Source organism: Mustela nigripes, chromosome 1, assembly GCF_022355385.1.
Source record: "Mustela nigripes isolate SB6536 chromosome 1, MUSNIG.SB6536, whole genome shotgun sequence".
Taxonomy (NCBI): domain Eukaryota; kingdom Metazoa; phylum Chordata; class Mammalia; order Carnivora; family Mustelidae; genus Mustela; species Mustela nigripes.
Genome location: NC_081557.1, coordinates 112,066,071 through 112,087,393, shown reverse-complemented (window position 1 = coordinate 112,087,393; position 21,323 = coordinate 112,066,071). Strand labels below are relative to the sequence as shown.

At 37.0% G+C, this 21,323-nt stretch overlaps 1 long non-coding RNA gene and 1 pseudogene across 1 annotated transcript in view; one reads left to right on the top strand and one right to left on the bottom strand.

Annotated features, from left to right (window-relative positions):
* The window catches only part of LOC131999271 (uncharacterized), a 130,671-nt gene that overhangs the window by 68,899 nt on the left and 40,449 nt on the right, over positions 1-21,323 (bottom strand). The gene's annotated exons all lie outside the window — the stretch shown is intronic.
* Positions 1,447-2,980, top strand: LOC132004517 (ribose-phosphate pyrophosphokinase 2-like; annotated as a pseudogene).

The following is a 21,323-nucleotide window of genomic DNA, read 5'->3' as shown; positions in this document are numbered from 1 at the left end:
AAGCTGCCTTTACACCTACCAGGCATGACAAAATGACTTTCTGACAGTTCTCTCCCTAGAATAAAAGGTGTGTGTGGGGGGGGACATAAATGGGGAATCCTATTATAAATAACAAAAACGACAACAAAAGTGTCTAAAATTTTTAAACATCCAGTTGATAGTGAAAACAGTGACCATGGAAATAATTATCAATTCCTTTACAAAAAAAGTTATTAAAATTATTTTAGGAAGAAAACATATCTGAATTCTGAAATTACCCAGCTTTGCAGCTATTTGGTTTTTTTTTAAAGCTCATGTGAATTATTTCTACCAACATGAAAATAGAAACAAACAACAACAAAGTTATTTAATCAAGAATTCATTTTTTTTAAAGATTTTATTTATCTGTGAGAGAGAGAGGGAGCATGAGCAGTGGGGAGGGACAGAGGGAAAGGGAGATGCAGACCCCCAGCTGAGCATAGAGCCCCACCTGGGGCTCTATCCCATGATGTGAGCTGAAGGCAGACACTTACCTGAATGAGCCACCCAGGCACCTCTGAAGTATTAATTTTTAGAGAAAACTTTTTGCTTGGGACAAGTCATTGATTGGGAAGGTTAGAAGAGTCCAGTCCAGTCTTAGCTCCTGAACGCGCTGGACCATGGTTCTTGTGGCCTATGCATAATGCCTCCAAGCTCAGGCCACCTTCCCCTGTGAGCCCCTCACCCCATCTGCCCATGCTTGAATAGTGCTGCCAGTAACAACATCATACTCTCTCTCTCCCTGAAACTTCAAACCACTGGTACTAAATACTGTATTTTTGAGTCATGTAATTCCTCTTCTCTGTGTAACAGGCCCTAAAATATGTGAAGAAGCCTTGAATCACCATTTTTCCTCTTACACTATTTTCAATTATTCTCCTTCAACTGTTCTCAAATGGCATCCTTTCTAGTCCCTTCATAAAATAAAATAGTCACTGTCTCTGAACATACTTCATTTGTCTATATACCTTTTAAAGAATAATGCCAATACCCTTTTTATCTGGAATTTGAAGTTTGAAGAATGTTCTTTAAGGAAATAATCTGGAATCTGAGCAAATATTGATCTATCTTAATATTCATCCCCACATTATTTACAGTATTTAAGAATAATAGAACAGTATACCTATATTATAAAACATAAAAGCAGGTTAAAGAAATAACTTAATAGTATTTAAATGTCCACTACATGTTGCTAAGGAGGAGGAAAAAAGATTACAAAAGAATGTATATGAAAATCATTTGTGTGTATGTATCTCTGTGTACATAATCCTAGAAGAATATATAACAAATATTAACAATGGTTCTCTCTAATTGATGAGATTATAGATGATATTCCAGACTTTCCAGATTTTCGATAGTGAAAATACATTTCGCTATAAATCTTATTTTTTAAATCATATTGCCAAAAGCTGAACGTGAAAACCGAAGATGTGTCCTGATCAACTCCCAGCGAGTGGAGTACCACGCCCTTACTTAACTAATGCCCTTGCGCTAATACTGTATAACACTTTGCTGGGTTTGCAGCCACGTTACATAGTTGATTCATCTCGAGAATATTCTTCTTTGTCACCTCCAAAACATTTCACAACTATTACCATTAAATCTCTCATCTTGTCCATGAACATTAGCTGGTTCTTTTGTTTTGTTTTGTTGTCATTCGTATATTTTCATTCTTAAAATAAATGACTCCTATGATGGCCATCTTGTCCCCCACTCCCCCCCAGTTAGCCCCACTAAGCCTCCACCACACCCAACGTGGCACATTCAGCAACAGTTCATCCCAAGACCTTCTGATCTGAGACACTGGTGAAGAGGTGGGCCTGCGTGTGAGCAAAGTGATCACCAAGAAGTTCAGTCAAGACCCCAGAGTGGAGACGACTGAAAATGTATGAGACAAAGCTGTCTATATCATACAGAGTAACTGTGAAGAGATTAATGATAATTAAATGGAATCTCTCATTGTGATCAACACCTGCAAAATTTGTATCATCCATATGCCAAATGAGATTTTATTTTTTTTCATTGTTCCAAGATTCATTGTTTATGCACCACATGCAATATGTGCCCTCCTTAATACCAACCACCAGGCTCATGAGACTTTTTTTAATGAGCCATGCTCCAATTTCTGCAAAACTCGTAACCAATACAATACAATTTCATTAACAAGATAGATATGCACTTCTTGGTTACAGAGATTTTTTTTTAAATATTCTTGTATTAGGGTGCCTGGGTGGCTCAGTCAAGTAAGCATCTGCCTTCGGCTCAGGTGTCCTGGGTCCAGAGCCAGCTCCCTGCTCAGTGGGGAGTCTGCTTTTCCCTCTGCCTCTGCCCCTCCACCCATGCCCCCACTCTCTCTCTCAAACAAACAAATAAATAAATAAAATCTTTGGGGATAAAAATATATGTTTATCAAAAATAAAAAATTAAAAAAAAAAAAAAATGCAAAAAAAAAAAAAAAAATCTTTGAAAAAAAATATTCTTGTAGTTTATATGCAGAACCTATAGTCTGCAGGAGATTCAAGAAAATAGCAGAGTGGAGGAACTATATTGTTTTTTTCCCTAGCTGCAGACAGACTAAATGCTGAATTTATTTTGATTTACAAAGAATGAAAGCCATTGGGGTGGATAGGGTAGTTTGTTTGATGTTAAAAAAGCGTGTGACTATCCTTGTGAATGACAAGACAGACACTTGTTGCCAATGTCACATTGCAGACAAATAGTCTTGACTGAAACCATGAAAGTTTAAGATATTCTTACTCATGGAATCTTCTCTGACCAGCTATTTCCAGAATAAATAAGGCTGACTTTAAAGCTGTCATTGTCAAAACTACAGTTCCCAACGAATAAAAAAATGAAACTGTCCTCCAAAATTCAGGCTGTTAGAATTTTAGTCATCTTGGTGAGGCAATCTAGAACTCATAAAGGTGAATCTGTTTACCTATTTACTCATGTCCCACTGTAAAATACTGTGTTTTGAAGTATTCTACTAATAACATAATTATATGTGTTCTAACAGGACAATTATACACGCTTATATATGTATGTGCTCTGAACTATTACACCCTGGGATATTTTTGCTTGTTTTTGTTTTGTTATGCTTCTAATGTTAAGTTTCTCCAATACAAAAGCAAAAAAAAAAAAAATTATATAGTGCTTAATATTTATTCCTATCAAACTTCTTTTACTCTTTGGTTCATCTCTCTACCCATGTTAAGACATCTGTCATCTGATCCCATCATTTCGATTTTTTGTTAATCCTCTTAACACTGCATCATTCACAAATTTGACAAATGTGAATTCATCTCTTTATCCATATTTCTTATGAATATATCAAACAGAATTTGGGCCAGGATAAAGCCATGATACTTACCATAAGCAAGCTATCATCAGATAAACACCTTCTGGATGTGTTCAACCAATGACTCATCAAGGTACTATGATTTAGCCCATCATTTTTACCTCTGTGTGATATCATATGATACCAACAAAAGACTTTACAGAGGATATTTGACTTTTTCAATAAATTAAAATGAACTCTTTGTTTCACATTTATACCAATGAGGTCAAAAATTCATTAAACCAGGGATGAGCCCAACATAATAAGAGTAAAGAGACCTATTCAAACTTGGTTGTAATTACTGTTTCAAGTAGAAAAATGCATCACCCAAAGCATTCACTTTCTGACCTGATATTTCACCATAGACCCATGGTATTTTTTCTGCCCTATAAATAGGAATCAGAGAGACCAAGTTTTATTCATCTCCATTTATTCCACAATGCCTAGAACACAGCTTTATCTGTGATACTCTGGAGTCTACTCCCTGCCTTTCTCAGGTCAGGAAGCTCCTGCCAAAATAGAAGTGTCTGTCACCACCCACTAGAAGTCCAGGGGTGACTTGAGCTTACTATTTCCCATGGCACGGCAGAAAGAAGCATATAAATAGATCAGCCAGAATATGTGTCATCCTCAAGGCAGGGGGCATAACACTGATTCCCTACTCAACAGATGATGAGGTAACTAGCTAAAAATATCTCTAGGTGTAGGTCGGGAGATGTTGCTACTAATATGCAGCCAACATTTTTGTTGTTGATCTTAGCTGTAGGTCAACGAAGCTTTGAATGAAGCACAGTAATGCCTCCATTTAATAACAATAATGATCCCTTCCTTCAGACAGCTGGTTGAGCAAGGTCACCCCAGAGCTACAAGGCTTGCAAATGTAAATGGTATATCCATTCCAGGTAATTGATCACTAGGTATCAGACCAATCCTGGGTATGAATCCAGACTCTCTCTAGCCTTTTGCTTATTTGCTTATTCAACGTTCTCTTCCTGCTTCACCTAAACTTTCGTTACCCTCCCACCCAATAGTCCCCAACCTGTTTCTTTGTCTCTGACAGTAGAACTCAATGTGTCCCTCACCCTAAAGTATTAGCAACACAGAACATATTTATCCTTTTCTAAGGTAGAAAAATGCATATTTTTTTTAGAAAAAAATTATTCAGCCTATATCTTCTGGTGAATAAAGAGATTCTTTATTATGTCTTAGGAAATTTCAATGCTTCTAAATGCTTCAGGAACAAAACCTTGTGTTTTCACATCAAAACCTTTAAGATGAGCCTGTGCTGCATACAAAATCCAAAATCAAAAAATGCCTGCTCTGTGCATGGATCAATGACTCCCTACAGGTTATAGAAGATACTTGGGACACAGTGAGTTCAGAGAACTACCGGCATGGAACACTGCAGGACACTTCCTGGAAAAGAAGTGGGAAGACTTCAGGACATAGAAAACGGCGAGATGGAGAGATTCAGGAGTTCGCCCCCTCAACAGACCAGGGAGTTGAGGGAGGGAAAGGAGGCTGAAGCAGAGATCGTGGATTAGCAGGAGACTGGCACAAACATCGGGGAAGATTGCTCAAGTGCAGGGAAAGATTCAGAGGAGTTATAAATCACTTCTGAGGTCTAAGCAGAAAACAACTAGCTGAATCCTGTGGCTCAAACCAAATGCAGGAGAGCCCCCTAGTGTTCCCGCGCGTAAATGCTGCTCCACGTCCCGCTCCTCGTGCCCCAAGGCACTGCAAGGACATTGGCAGCTGTCCTTGCCCAGGTGAAAGGCTCCTTCCGCTCTAGGGCACCAAAGCCTATACAGTTGATGTGGGGAGGCTTCCAGAGATGTTTTGAATCCGTCCCATTTCATAGGCCAGCCACGCTTTTTAGATAGAGAAAAACTAAATTCAAAAGAAAAAACAACTTGCAAGAGAGCAGCATGAAGAGAAATCTGAGAAAACCTACAGGACCAGAGAACTCAGAATGCCCTCCCCCTCACCCTAAGCTTTTCCTCTTTACTGGGCCACCTGGTTTACGATAAAAGTAATAATGATAAAAGGCCTGGGGACGCTGGCTGGCTCAGTAGGTTAAGTGTCTCCCTTCTGCTCAGGTCATGATCTCCGGGTCCTAGGATTCAACCCCTCCTCAGGCTCCTGCTCAGAAGGGCCCCTGCTTCGCCTCTCTGCCTGCCACTCCCCCTGTTTGTGCATTCTCTTTTGCTCTTTCTCTGTCTCTGACAAACAAATAAAAATTATTTTTAAATAATAATAATAATAAATAAAAGGCTTATATAGCACATTTATACAAAATAAATTTGTTTCCTCTCTTGAGCTCACTTTCAGCAGACAGACATGCTCTAGGTCCCCCACCCCCCTCAAAAAAAAACAAAAGGGGGGTGTTAATTGCTATTTCATTACCAAATATGTTTCTGGCAAAGCTAGCGCTGTACTTTCACTTGTGCCTCCATAAACTGGGTCTAGTTAACACCTCTCTCCCCTCCACAGCGATACTAAATATGAGTTGCCGTTTAAAAGATTTGAGGTTCCTGATGATTACAAGGCCCTGGTGCAGGCAGACTGCTTTCTAGACAACTAGTAATCACAATATCTACCAATTATTGAAGCTCTTATATGTGCTATCCATTCTAAGGACGACGTGAGAAATATACCTCAAATCCTTTCTGCCTTGAAATTAAGCCATGAAGTCTATGGAGAATACTAAAACTTACAGAATGCGGGGAATTTATCCACACACATATTGAAACTGCAAATTTAAATCCAAGTGTGTCTCCCAAAACTCAGATGCTTCCTGCTAATTACCCTACTGCCTCTCTGGACCTATTTCAGTGTGGGAAAACTGGTGTAAAAGAAGATTTCACTATGAACATTTCATTATCTCTTTCTTAGAGTTGTGTTTCCTTCTTAGATTAATTCTAGTTCTTTTTTTTTTTTTTTTTAAGATTTTATTTGACAGACAGAGATCACAAGTAGGCAGAGAGGCAGGCAGAGAGAAGGGGGAAGCAGGCTCCCTGCCAAGCAGAGAGCCCGATGTGGGGCTTGATCCCAGGACTTTGGGATTATGACCTGAGCCAAAAGCAGAGGCTTTAACCCACTGAGCCACCCAGGCGCCCAATTCTAGTTATTTCTTAACCTCCAAATAGGTATATATCAAACATCATCTTAACAAGTGTTATAATTTTATTAGCATTTATTTTTATACTTATTTTCAAATAAAATACTTAATATTCCCTCTCAAATAAGGCTCCCTAGTTTCCCAAAGAGGAATTAATTCATTTCTATCGCCAAAACTCACGAAGTCTTTTACTGATACAACTAAGCCAAAAATACATATATTTTTAAAGATTTTATTTATTCATTTGAGAGAGAGTGAAAGACAGAGTACAAGCAGGTGGGGAGGCAGAGGGAGAGGGAGAAGCAGACTCCCCACTGAGCAGAGAGGATCCTGAGATCAAGACCTGAGCAGAAGATAAACACTTAACCATCTAAGCCACCCAGATACCCCCCCAAAATACATATTTACACTGTACTTCTCTGCCTACTTCTTTCCATATGCCCTGACTCCTATGTGATTTTTCTGTTTAGTCTCTAATTTTTTTCCGTGATGTGGTTCTACTTACCTATGTAACCCAATTGCTAAATACAGTGTAAAATAATTATTCATTCATTCCAGAAATATTTATGTATTACTTCAGATGTCCCAGGCACTAAGCAGAGCACCTAGTTCTGGAAATGAAAGGAAGGGAGTAAGAAAGAGTGGCTGCCTTCAAGGAGTTTACCAGTTATGGGAGAGGAGTCAATCCATGCACAATGTTATGGATGTTGTGAGAAATCTGCAAAGGGTAATGGTAGGAAGTAGTAAAAAAAAAATCCAGGAAGTACACTCATGATAAGTTTCAAAATGGCAGGTGAACTATATGAGCTAAATTATTCATATACCCTTGGTAAGTTATCATTCTGGGTCACTTCCCCACACACATTTCTTTTCCACTTCCTTATGCAATCATCATCTCTCCCTTCCTCCTACTCACTCAGTTCCTAGCCAGCCATGCACAACAAATTGCCTCAGTTATACTCCAGAGTATTTAAAATATTCCCTAGTGGTGCTGATCTCAAAGTATAACACCACATGATCTAAAGTGGACAGCTTCTGTAACTGCTGTAATACTGCATGGGTTTCTAAGGCTACAGACTACCAAATCAAAGTGCGAAGTGAAAACCTCACCCATCTCAGTCCCCAACAGTCTCAATCAGAGTCCCAAACAGAGTCGCCCTGCAACGTAAGCACTGCTGACCACAGCAGCTCCATCCATCACTAGCACATCACAGGTAAAATCCCGCCTCTCTTAGAAAGGCTCTGTATGCTTGCTTCTCTGAAGAAAAACAGAGACACACACTTTCTCTTCACAAGAACACAGGGCATAATAACCAGCATGGAGCCGCTAGGAAAAAAAAAGAGCACTCAAATGGCCTGCCAGCCAACTCCACCAAGTCAAACCTGGCACTAACATAACGTGTTGACAAAGCTATTCCTGCCAGCACCCACACATCCAACAACAGCCAAACAAAACCCTAGAACCTGTCAAATGAGTATATTTTCCTATTGTTCAATAGATCCCACTGTCATCTAGATGCTGGCTATTTACATGGATTAATGCCACGCTCACATAGCCAGCTTCAATTTCAATTATTGCCTATTTGCAAATGCACTGAGGAAATAAAATACAAATAGATCATCCTTCATTTTAAAAACTTTGTAATAATAAAATTCACAATTAGGATTTCTGTCCTCCCAGATGTTGTTAAAGCAATCTTTTTTAAAAAAGAAAAAACATCTTGTTCCAGGTTTTAACATTCTACCTGTTGCCTAGCCCCATTAGCTCAGCAAGGTGTTTTCTCAGAGCTGAACATAAAACTTCAATCAAACACTGTGAATTCACATGACTATGTTGGATATCTTCTAAAGTAACAGCACCTTAAATTGTTAACTTAGATGTTAGCCAACGCACTTCCAATCACCATATGGCATTTTCTTCCGCTTAAACAAACAAACAAAAAAACCTGTATGCCTTATAAGTATCTTGTGCACATATAATTCTACTTTTCCCAGCTTTATTGAGATAAAATTGTACAATGTAGTGATTTGATATCCATACAAATAGAAAAATGATTACCACATTAAAGCTAATTAACATATGCATCACCTCACATAGTTAACTATTCATTTTTTTGGTAACAACTTTAAAAATCTATTCTTTTAGTAACTTTCAAGTATATAATAGGTATTATTAACTATAGTCACTATGCCGTATATCCCCAGAAGTTACACAAACAAGAAGTTTATACATTTTGACCACCTTCAGCATTTCCCCCAACCCTGCCCCTGGCAATTACCGATCTAATCTCTATCTCTAGAAGTATAGTGTTTTAAGTTTCCACATATGTGTGAAATCATTCAGCATTTGTCTTTCTCTGTCTGATTTATTTTACTTAGCATTTGTCCATGTTGTAACAAATAGTAGGATTCCCTTCTTTTTGTGGCTGAATAATTCCACTGCATGTGTATAAACCACATCTTTATCAATTCGTCCACTGACAGTCACTTAGGTTGTTTCCATGTCTGCCTATTGTGAGCAATGCTGCAATGAACATGAGGCTGCAGACGTCTCTTTAAGACAGTGATTTTATTTCCTTCAGATACATACCCAGAGGTGAGCTTGTAGTCCTACTGGGAATCTTTTGAGGAACTTCTACACTATTTTCCATAATGGCTGTACCAACTGACATTCCCACCAATAGTGCAAAGGGTTCTTTTTTCTACACATCCTTGCCAACACTCAGCTTTTGTCTTTTTGATAACAGCCATTCTAACAGGTGTGAGATGATATCTCATTGTGGTTTTGATTCACATTTCCCTGATGATGAATGATGTTGACCATGTTTTTATGTACCATTGGCCATCTAAATGTCTTCTTTGGGAAAATATTTTTCAGGTCCTTTGCACATTTTTCAGTTGGCTTGCTTTTTTTTTTTTTTTGTTTGGGGGGTATTTTAGTTTTTGTTTTGTTTTTGTTTGTTTTGTGTTTTGCTATTGAGTATGAATTCCTTAAGTATCCTTTTGGATATCACTCTCTTAGTAAATATTCTCTTGTACCAACCTCTTGTAAATATTATCTCCCATTCCATAAGGTTGTATTTTCATCTTTTTATGGTTTCCTTTGCCGTGCATAAGTTTTTAGTTGGTGCAATCTTGCTTGTTTATTTTTGCTTTTGTTGTTGTGCTTTTATCGTCATATCGAAAAAAAAAAATCATCATTGCCAAGAGCCATGTCAAGGAGTTTCTCCCCTAGTTTTTTACAGTTTCAGGTCTTACATTTAAGCCTTTAATCCATTTTGAGCTAATTTTGGTGAATGGGGTAAAACAGAAGTTTAGCTTCATTCTTCTCTCTTTGATTATCCAGTTTTCTCAACATCAATATTGAGGAAACTATTCCTTCTCCCATCGAGTATTTTTAGCTCTTTTGTCAAAATATTAGTTGACTACATATGCAAGGGTTTATTTTTAGGTTTTTGATTCTGTTGCATTGGTCTATGTGTCTATTTTCCATGCTAATGCTACAGTGGTTTGCTTATTATAGCTCCGTAGTATAGCTTGAAATCAAAAAGTATGATGTTGCAAGCTTTGTTCTTCTTTCCTAAGATTGCTTTGGCTATTCAGAGTCTATTGTGGTTGTATATGAATTCTAGATTTTTTTTCCTATGAAAAATATTGGAATTTTGATGGGAATTAAATTGAATCTATAGATGGCTTTGGGTAGTATGGACACTTTAAACAATATTAAATCTTCTAATCCATGAACACAGGATTCCTCTCCATTTATTTGTGACTTCTTCAGTTTCTTTCATCAGTCTTATAGTTTTTAATGTATACATCTTTCACCTCCCTGGTTAAATTTATTTGTAAGTATTTGTTTATGGTGTTATTGTCAATAGGATTTTTAAAATTTCTTTGTCAAATCCTTCAGTGATGGTGTATAGAAATGAAATTAATTTATGTATATGGATTTTTGTATCATGCAAATTTGCTAAATTTGTTATTTGATCTAAGAGTTTTTGTGGGGAAAGTCCTTAGGGTTTTCTAAATGTAAGACTGCACCATTTGCAAACAAAGACAATTTTACTTTTCTCTGATTTGAATGCCTTTTTGTCACCTAATTTTTCTATGTAGAAACGTCAGTAATATGTTGGATAAAAGTGGCAAGAGTGAGCTCACTTGTCTTATTCCTAAGCTTCTCATCTTCACTGTTGAGTATGTTATCTGTGGGCTTGTTATATATGGCCTTTATTATGTTGATCAAGTGGTTTTTATTGTGTATCACGTTTATTAATTTGCATATGTCGACCCATTTTGTATCTCAGTAATGAATCTTACCTAATCATTCTTTATTACCCTTTTAATGTGCTGTTGGATTTGGTTTTCTAGGATTTTATTGAGAATTTTTGCATCTGTATTCATTAGGAATATTGGCCTGTAGTTCTCTTCTTTGTAATGTCCTCATCTGGCTTTGTAGTACAGTAATGCTAGCCTTATGAAATGAGTTTTGGTGTGTTCCCTCCTCTTCAGTATTTTGAAAGAGTTTGAGAAGTTTGGGCACTAATTCTTCTTTAAATGTTTCATAGAATTTACCAGGAAACCATCCAGTTCTGGGCTTTGCTTTTCTTTTTTCAGTCTCCTTTAGTCATTACTGGTCAGTTCAGACTTTCTATTTCTTCATGATTCAACCTTTGTGGGTTGTATATTTTTAAGAATTTATCCATTTCTTCCGGCTGTCCAATTTTTTGGTATATAATTATAGAGTCTGCTATGACCCTTTATTTTGATGGTGTCAGGTATAGTTTCTCTTCTTTTATTTCTCATTTTTTGTGACTCCTTGTCTTTTTTTCTTGGTTAGTGAAGTTAAGTCTGTCAGTCTTGTTGTTCATCTTTTCAAAGAGTCAATTCTTAGTTTTGTTGAAAGTTTCTATTGTTTGCTTGCTCTCCATATCATTACCTCTCCTCTAATCATTATTATTTTCTTCCTTCTGCTAACTTTGGGCTTAATTTGTTCTTCTTTTTCTAGTTCCTTACCTTAAAGTGTAATGTTAAGTTGAGATCTTTTTATTTTTCTTGAGATATACATTTAGAACTATAAACTCTCTCCCTAGAACTGCTTTTGCTGCATCTCGTAAGTTTTAGTTTCTGTTTCCAATTTCATTTGTTTCAAGATTTTTTCACTTCCCTTTAAATTTCTTCCTTGATTGTTCAGTAGTGAACACATATTTAATGAATTCCATACATTTGTGAATTTTCCAGCTCTACTTCTGTTATTGCTTTCTAGTTTCATTACCTTCATACTTGATAGAATTTCCATCTTCTTGAGTTTATTGAGACCTGTTTTCTGGCCTAACTTAAGGCTTATCCTAGAAAATATTCCATGTTCCTAACTTAAGGTTTATCACTTAAGATTTTTCCTAGAAAATGTTAAGGTTAATAAACCTTTTATCCTAGAAAATGTTCCACTGGACTACAATGTGCATTCTGCTTATATTGAATGAAATGTTCTGCATATATCTGTTTGGTACATTTGGTCTGTAGTGTTTTTCAAATCTGCTATTTCCTTATTGATTCTCTCTAGATGATCTATCCATTGTTGAGAATGAGATAGTATATCATAGACTCTTATTATATTGCTGTTTATTTCTCCCTTTATTTTATTTAGTATTTGCTTTATATATTTTGAAGCTTTGATGTTGGTTGCATAAATACTTACAATTATTATATCCTTGATGAATTGACCCCTTTTTCCATTATATAATGACCTCCATTATTTCTTGGACTACTTTTAGCTTGAAGTCTCTTTTGTCTGATATAAGTATAGTTACCTATGATTTTTGTTTTGTTTTGTTTTGTTTTTGTCTTTTGCTTATCATTTGCTTGAAATATCTTTTTCCATTCCTTTACTCTCAGGCTACATGTGTCCTTAAAAGTTAATTTTTTGAGGTCAGCATGTCATTGGCTCTTGTTTTTTAGTCTATTCTATGTCTCTTTATTGGAGAAAAAAAAAACCATTTATATTTTAAGTCATTATTGTAAATAAATAAGAACTTATTAATGCCATATAGCTCATTGTTTTCCAACTATTTGTAGACACTTTGTTTCTTGCTTCCTCCTCTTTTCTGTCTTCCTTTGTGATTTGATGACTTTTTTTTTAATTTTTTATTTTTTATAAACATATATTTTTATCCCCAGGGGTACAGGTCATGCTTAGCGAAATAAGTCAAGCAGAGAAAGACAACTACCATATGATCTCCCTGATATGCAACATGGGGGCTTAAGTGGGTAAGAGAAGAATAAATGAAACAAGATGGAATTGGGAGGGAGACAAACCATAAGTGACTCTTAATCTCACAAAACAAACTGAGGGTTGCTGGGGGGAGGGGGTTTGGGAGAAGGGGGTGGGATTATGGACATTGGGGAGGGTATGTGCTTTTGATTTGATGACTTTTCATGGTATTATGGTTTGAATCCTTTATCATAATCTTTTGTGCATCTACTACAGGTTTTTCTTTTGTGGTTACCATGAGGCTTACATAAATTATCTTTTAGCTATAATGTGCTATTTTAAGCTGCCAACATCTTAACTAAATAGCATGCAAAAACTTTATGCTTTTACTTCTTTCCCATTCACATTTTAGGTTATTGATGTTATATTTCACATTTTTATATAATATATCCTTAATAAATTATTATCATTATGGTTATTTTTAATACATTTGTTTTTAACTTTTAAACTGGAGTTATGAGTGAATTATGTACTATTGAAATTTTAGAAAATGTGACCTTGGTTATATTTATTATTACCAATGAGTTTTACAAACTCATATTTTTTTTCTATGTTAATTAGCATCCTTTCATTTCCACTTGAAGAACACCCTTTAGCATTTCCAGTACGGTAGGTCTAGTTGTGATGAACTTCCTCAGTTTTTGTTTGTTAAGAAAAGTCTTTAGTTCTCATTCTTTTCTGAAGGACAGCTTTGCTGAATATAGTATTCTCTGTTAATAATGCTTACTTTATAGCCCTCAGCAAGTTTTTGTCTTTACCAGAGCCCAAGGGCTATTTTTGTGCTTCTCCTATAAAATTCCAAGATGCATTCAAATTAAGTACTGAGAACTCCAATATCTGCACTTCATCTGTTATATATGGGCCACAAGGCAGGCACCTTAACTCAAAGAATTGTTCCTGGATAAGATGCCATTTAAAGATAGCAATTTTTCAAGTTCTTATGTATGTGACCTCCCAATTATTCCCAGATGAGGCATGCACTAGCACAAGAACCCAATTAGTCTGAATAGCAATTGGAATTTACTTCTACAGGTTAGGGGAAAAAGGCTAAATTGTCCATTATGAACTTTGTTAATGTTTGATATGTTCCCATCCATCATTCTGATGAAGTTCTAGAACCTAAGTGAGGTTCGATGGGCTGAGGTCTGAAGCCGATGGCCAAGAAAGAATTCTTGAGACATCTTTGGTGCAAAATGGTGGTTTATTAAAGCACGGGGACAGGACCCGTGGGCAGGAAGAGCTGCTGCCCCGGGTTGTGAGGGATGGCAGGTTCTATACCTTGCGGTTGGGGGAAGATGAGGCTAAGGGAGGTTTCAATGGAGTTTTCATATGTTAAAGAGGGCCTACAAGGTGCGGGGAGGAGGTCTTGCCCTTGTGGCTTGATCAATGTCGTCTTTAGGTCAGCCATTAACATCAAGATAGTTGGGAGATTCTTGGTGGGGTGTTATGATCCTGCTATCATTTACATTCCCTTCTACCTCAGCCTCCTCCAGTTTCATTTCTGATGGGGAGGGAGAGCTTGAGTAACTGAGAGTTCTTTGCCTCTGGAAATTTGTGCTATTGATAAGGTAACCTCCCTGTTTGTAGATCTCTAGGACATCACTCTGCAAGTTAGGTATTTGTCGTTTTATGGCAGTCAGGGGTGCCTGAGGAATGCTACACATATTACAGAGGGGAGCAGGTGGAGAGGGGGTGCAAGGTGTCAGCTTTTGCTCTGTCCTCAGCCAGCCTCCTACTCCCTCATCAATTCCACCCAAGAAACCTAATGCTAATTGTAGAATCTTTAGTTTTATCTGAGTTCATGACCCCACTATCACTCTTTTTGATTACTCATCAAAGCTGGAAGTTTATCATTCACAGGGGTTTCATCACTACCCAGCCATCTATCCACTCAAATTCCATCATGATATCAATATGTTATCCTAGGTAACACTTGATAGTAGCCACTCAGATTGACATTTTTCATGAAAGTTTACATATTGGAAATTTTGCATTTGCCTAGAGAAACAAAGCAAACAATACGAAAATGATGAGGGAACAGAAGGCAAGAGGAGGACAAAGCAGAGCTGACACCCTGCAACCACCTGCCATGGGATATATATGACATTCCTCAGGCATTCTTGGCTGCCCTAAAGGAAAAACAAATAGTTAACTTGTAGAGATCACAATCCTGCAAGACCTGAGTCTCCCTGAGTTTAAAAATGTCTTAGTGATTTACAAGGAAGAAGCTATCTTATCTATACTCAAACTTCTAAAGACCCATAACTCAGTTCCTGAAGCCCTAATATAATCTTCCCCTCCATAAAACTGAGGGAGGCTGAGGCAGAGGGAAATGTTATTGAAGTTAAATTTCTTCTAAACCTAAAGCTCATTGATAAGGATGTATGATAGCAGGAATGTGACATTCCTCTAGGAAGCTCCGAACTATTTTACTGTTCATACCTTACTAAAAGGACAAACAACCTTAACTTGACAATGGCAAGGCCTTAGGTATCCTGTAGGTCCTCCTTAGCATATTAAAGTCTTTAAACCCTCCCTTTTCCTTACCTTCCCCAACCCCATAGTAGATAATCAGCCACCACTCACAGCCCTGGTGCAGCAGCTCTTTATGTCCACGGGTCCTGTCCCTGTGCTTTAATAAACCACCATTTTGCATAAAAGACATTTCAAGAATTCTTTCTTGAGGCACCTGGGTGGCTCAGTCAGTTAAGCAGTTGAGTTCAGCTCAGGTCATGATCCTAGGGTCCTGGGATGGAATCCTGCATCAGGATCCCTGCTCAGCCTGCTTTTCCCTCTCCCTCTGCTCTGCCTACTTGTGCTATCTCTGTGTCAAATAAATAAATAAAATCTTTTAAAAAAATTATTTCTTGGTCATCAGCTCCAGACTCCACCCCACTGAATCTCACCTATATTCTAAAACTTCATCAAAAAGAAACACTCCATCAGGGTTAAGCACATGGACTCTGAATTAGACTGTCTTGGTTCAAAGCTTACCTGTGTTACATACATACATATGAACTTCTCTGTCTCAATTTCCTAATTTATAAAACAAGTCAAATAATGGTAGCTACCTGAGAGAGTTGAGCTTTGCTTTGAACCCTAATTTTTATTCAACTAGATCTTAATATTTCCACACATACAAAACAAGTTCCTATCTTAAAAATAAAACTCCCAATTAAAAGGAGAATATTAGATATTCACAAAAGCACAAAAAAGCCTTTTACAGTTGCAAACTCAAACAGTACTCCGATTCTAATCTCTTTTTGCAAAATTACTTATTTGAGAGACTCTCACTTTGCTTAAATTGCTTCTTCCTTAGATTGATGGGCAAAAGCCAATTCACTGAACTTGAAGCTTCTATTAATTCCAGTATTCCAGTGAAGTGAATGTATAATTTTACAATTTTTGTGACCCAACACAGCCATACCGTCTCCATTCTACTGAAGATGATAATCACTGGCCACATCACCCCCAACATTTTATTTTAACTTGTTTGTTAACAAGTTAAACAAGTTACTGGCCCCACTTCCTTTTACTCCTTGGCAATAATCTAGTCACAGGAAGTGATGAGCATGGAAAAACAAATGTTATTGCTGTTGAAAATCATGAGTACATGATTCTCCACCAAGTGCTATATACTTTCATTGCCTCTGTTATCTTAACATCACTTGTATCAGTATTTCTCTTCTCAGGCAGTCTTTACTGGGCCAGCCCCAGTTTTGGCTCCATTTGTTTTGATGGAGCATGGATTCCTCTATTTAAAATTACTACCATTGTGGAATGTGTTTTCCTCCCTTGAGGGCTATGCATATAGACCTATAATTCAGGGTTTGTGATCAAGGCTATGCCCCTCATCTGGGGTTTTTGGATCTTCATTAGAGTGACATAAGAACAAAAAAAATCAGAATTTATTTATTCCAGTGATGATTCATAAACAAAGCCATTGAAGAGTTTTACTCCTGAAGCCAACCTCTCAGACTTATTCTTCAGCATCTCTGCATATACTTTTAATAAATTCCTTTTTTTTTTTTTGCTTTAAGTCAATATTAATTTCTGCACCTTGAAACAAAAGGATCCTAACTATTAGAATTTATATCTGTCCGTGGCCCCACAGTTAAAAATCAAAACCCCCCCTTGATAATGTGAGTTTGTTCTTCCCTGTGGGTTTCCCAAAATGAAAACAACTATCCCAGTTATGGTCTGTTTACAAAAAATTTATGACTTTTCATTAAAAAGGCACTTTACATGAAATAATTATGATACGAATCTGAAAATGTGATGGTTATTTTCCATTTCCCTTTCCAGATCCTATCTCCCCTTGATTCCCTACTTTGCCTGAGGCCACAGACGCTCATCTGTTTGGACTCATCATTAGGCTCCCTTGTGCTGTTGCTTCCCATTGGGCCCAGTCAATGGAGAGCCCCCAGAAAAAGATTGAGGATATAAGAGTGAGGTTGGTGTGTTAGTCTTTGGGCTTTCTTCTTTCAGTTTGGCCTTGGGCTGGCTGCCTGACTGCCTCTACCTCATGTAGCAGCCCCTACCAGGAAGCCCTTTCCATACAACCCCTATCTTCTTACCTATGTAAACCTAGGAGTGGTGTAGCTATAGAGTGCTAAATTATCTCAGTAGCTTCTCCACATGCAAGCTACACCTCAATAAATACTGCTGATATCTTCATGTTGCATCTACTCCATGACAGAAGCCTACCTAGTATAGCAAAGGTGGGTTCCAACTATGTGCATAGTTGTCAATATCCTTTGACCAAATCCAAGAAAAGAAAGACCGGTGATGTGATGAAGAAGTGACCCAGATAGTTGCTATAATTTCCTCATTTAGCTCAGTTTTCAAGTCTCTGCAGGACTGAGGCCCATTATATGCACTGGTCACTTTTTAACTATTCATCCCAAGTTTATAATAGAATTCTCATTTCTTCCTGCAAGGGGTATAAAGGTAAAGTAGTATAATCAGCTCTTATCAAGACTTCAGGCAGCAGGGAAGATTTATCATTGGCTACTGCTATTTACAAAACTGAGTCATATTTCAAAGAGGCATGCTAGACAGAAAACTGACATTATACATACAAAAACAGTTCCACAGTTTGTGGAACTGTTTCCGGTTTTTTGTTATTGTTATTGTTTGTTTGTTTGTTTTAATTCAATGTTCACTTATTTCCCTGACATCTCTTTAGGCCAAGAATCTGAACAATACCCTTTATTACAAAAGTAGGGTGGATGTGTCAACTTAGTCACTATGGGCAGCTGCTCAGTTCCTGTGGATGTGTATAGGTGCATGTTGGTATGTGCCAAGCATTAGGAAGTGGATACACTGGTCATTTGCATAAAGTTGGAGGCATGTGATTTTATTCCCACATATATGTTATCTCTCCCAGAAGTTATCAGAAATCAAAATAAGTGGACTTGCAGACCAAAAAGTAAATATAAAATTTCTTTGGAGACTGAAGTATATCTGTGGTCAACCATGGCTTAGCTTGCTATAGCACAGAGGTTTAATACCTGTGTCACAGTAAGGAATTGCCTTCTACAGTAATGAGATGCACCCTTTCTTGAGGGATGATGTGGCCCTACAGCAAAACTGTACCTCTAGTTTCCTCTGCATGGTCTACATTGACCTTTGATATCTGAGGGCCTCACTTTATGTCATATATATCTGATATATCTATGGCATATATCTATGTCATATATATCTGTCATATATATCCTTTATACTATTTGCTATCTTTATACTAAATCAAAGTGAGAGTAACCTTGCACTGAGTAAATTATTTGTCTAGTTTTCAAATCCAGACCAGACTTTTTTGACCTAGTCTGATTCAGTAACTAAAGTGGACTGAGTACAAAGCCATCAGGGTTTCATATGAAAGAGACTTAGATTCTAATTTCAATTCTGTTATTTACAAGCTGTGTGTTTCAGGTCAAAGGATTTCACTTTACTAAGCCTTAGTTCTCCCATCTATGACAACATATATTATGAGATAAAATGTATTTAAAGTACTAAGCACAGTGCCTGGCATATTATAAGCACTCCACAAATATCAGCAATTATTATTACATTATAATGCCCAGCAAGAACTATAAACCCAAAGATCAAGCCAAATGGAGTCATTTTAACATTATAGATACAGTGGATAAAAAATACTCTAAAAAAATGCTTTTATATTTTTAATCTGTCCCAGAATAAGTAAGCATCGTGAGAACAATGTCATATAGACTCTACCATAAAAGTCCCTAACAAAGCAGCAAAGTTCACCTTATGCACTAGAATTGAATATTTGTGCTGATTACACTGGACAAGTCAGATAATGGATTTCAAAAAATAAAGAGAAAAGTCAGAACCCAAAGGAAAAACCCTCAGCAGGGAATTTAATTTTAACCCTTGGGTGGTAACAATAAAAAAATTAAACCTGTACTAAGTATGAAAACAAGTAAAAGGGACTGAAATCTGCTAGACTTTTTTTTTACTCTCAGATGAGGTAATTCATGGTGTCAGTTTGACTGCATATTAAAGACAAAAAATGTAATGGAGCAGATTATATTTTCCAAAGATTGCTTCAACTATATTTCCCATTCTACATGCTCTTTTATGATGTGGCTTTGCACTCCTCCATCAAGAAGTATTGATTTCTTATGGAAGGCACATATTGCTTGAAGCACTGGGTGTGGTACATAAACAATGAATTATGGAACAACAAAAAGATATAAAATAATTTTTTTAAAAAGTATAGCACAGGGAATATAGTCAATAATACAGTAATAACATAGTATAGATGACAAATGGTGATACCAGTTACCATTGTGAGCACTGAGTAAAGAATTGTCAATTGACTATGTTGTACACCTGAAACTAATATAACTTTGTATGTCACTATGCTTCAATAACAAATAAATAAATAATTTTTTTTAAAGAGAGAAGTATTTATTTCTCCACCTTGTTGAATCTAAATGTTTTCTATGACTGTTCAGACTAAGTGAAATCAGAAGTCATCTGTGCCAGTTTCAGATGTAACAATTAACTGGCCTGGCTAATGCTATGCACACAAAACTTAAGCCACATGGAATGGCTCCTCATTCCATGACCCCAGTGGGGCTCTGAGCCTACAGTCAGCATTTACTGCCAGCCATATCAGAGAGCTATCCTGGACATCCTGCACAGTCCCAGTATCAACAGCTCCATCCCCAGCCTCCACAGACTATAACCTAGGAGATAAGCAAACCCCCAGGACTGTGTGAGATAATTATAAGCTGCATTTAAAGCCACTGTGTTTTGAGTTTGTATGTTATTTAACTTTTGCTATTTAGCAAAAGATAACCAGAGCAATTTCCAATATTTCATTTAAGTACCTGCTTTTTTCCCCGCTAGCTGGCTCTCTTCTGTTCTAATAGGCAATAAAAACTTTTGTGACTCCTTTCCTAGATGCTTGGTTCAAAGCATGGCTATCTATTTAAAAGTCCAAATCAGGGTCACCTGGGCGGCTCAGTGGGTTAAGCCTCTGCCTTCAGCTCACGTCATGATCTCAGGGTCCTGAGATAGAGCCCCACATCAGGCTCTCTGCTCGGTGGGGAGCCTGCTTCCCCCTCTCTCTCTGCCTGCCTCTCTGCCTACTTGTGATCTCTCTCTCTCTCTGTCAAATAAATAAATAAAAATCTTTAAAAAAATAAAAGTCCTAAACATCTGAATGTCTTTCAGTCAATAATGTTATCTACATTAACATATCAGCAACTTGAAAAAAAAGCTTGATTTTATTAATTTTCCAACATTATTTGATTGAACAAACTAAGATATCAACAACAGCAGATGAAAGGAATAATCTCTAGCTGTATCAACACAAGTAGAAATACAAGTAAATCAAATCAGAAGACTTATGGTAATTTTTGTTACAGCTAGAAATTCTATACAACATTAGAAATACCTCCTCCCATGATAAGATCTAGTCATAATAACACAAAAAAATGACATCATTTTCTTAATGTATAATTATGAGATATTTGAACAATATATTTTAGAGTAAGTACTAATTCACAGAAAAGCAAGTAAATGGTAGAATTTTTTTCTGTAAGAAAAAAAGATTCCTTTCCAATTTTCAACTCAAATATTTCAATGTAAATGAAGGATATAAATACACTCTATAAGTACTTTTTTAAACTATTTGTAAGTGTTCCAGCAAGAAAAGCACAGTAGTCATGTTTTTATGAAGATTAAAAATAAAAATTCACTTAAGAACAATCAGTTGGAGTGTGAAGCAAGATGGCAGAGAAGTAGCAGACTGAAATGACATCAGATCTCAGGAGTTCAGCTAGATAGGTATCAAACTACTCTGAACATCTGCAAATTCAACAGGAGATAGAAGAGAGGAAGAGCAACAATTCTAGGAACAGAAAATCGACCACTTTCTGAAAAGTAGGACATGCAGAGAAGTGAATCTAAAGCGATGGGAAGATAGACCCCGGGAGGAAAGGCCAGCTCCCAGATAGCAGAGGAGCAGTGGAGCACAAAATCAGAACTTTTAGAAGTCTGCTCCACTGAGGGACATTGCTCCAGAGGTTAAGTGGGGATGGAGCCCT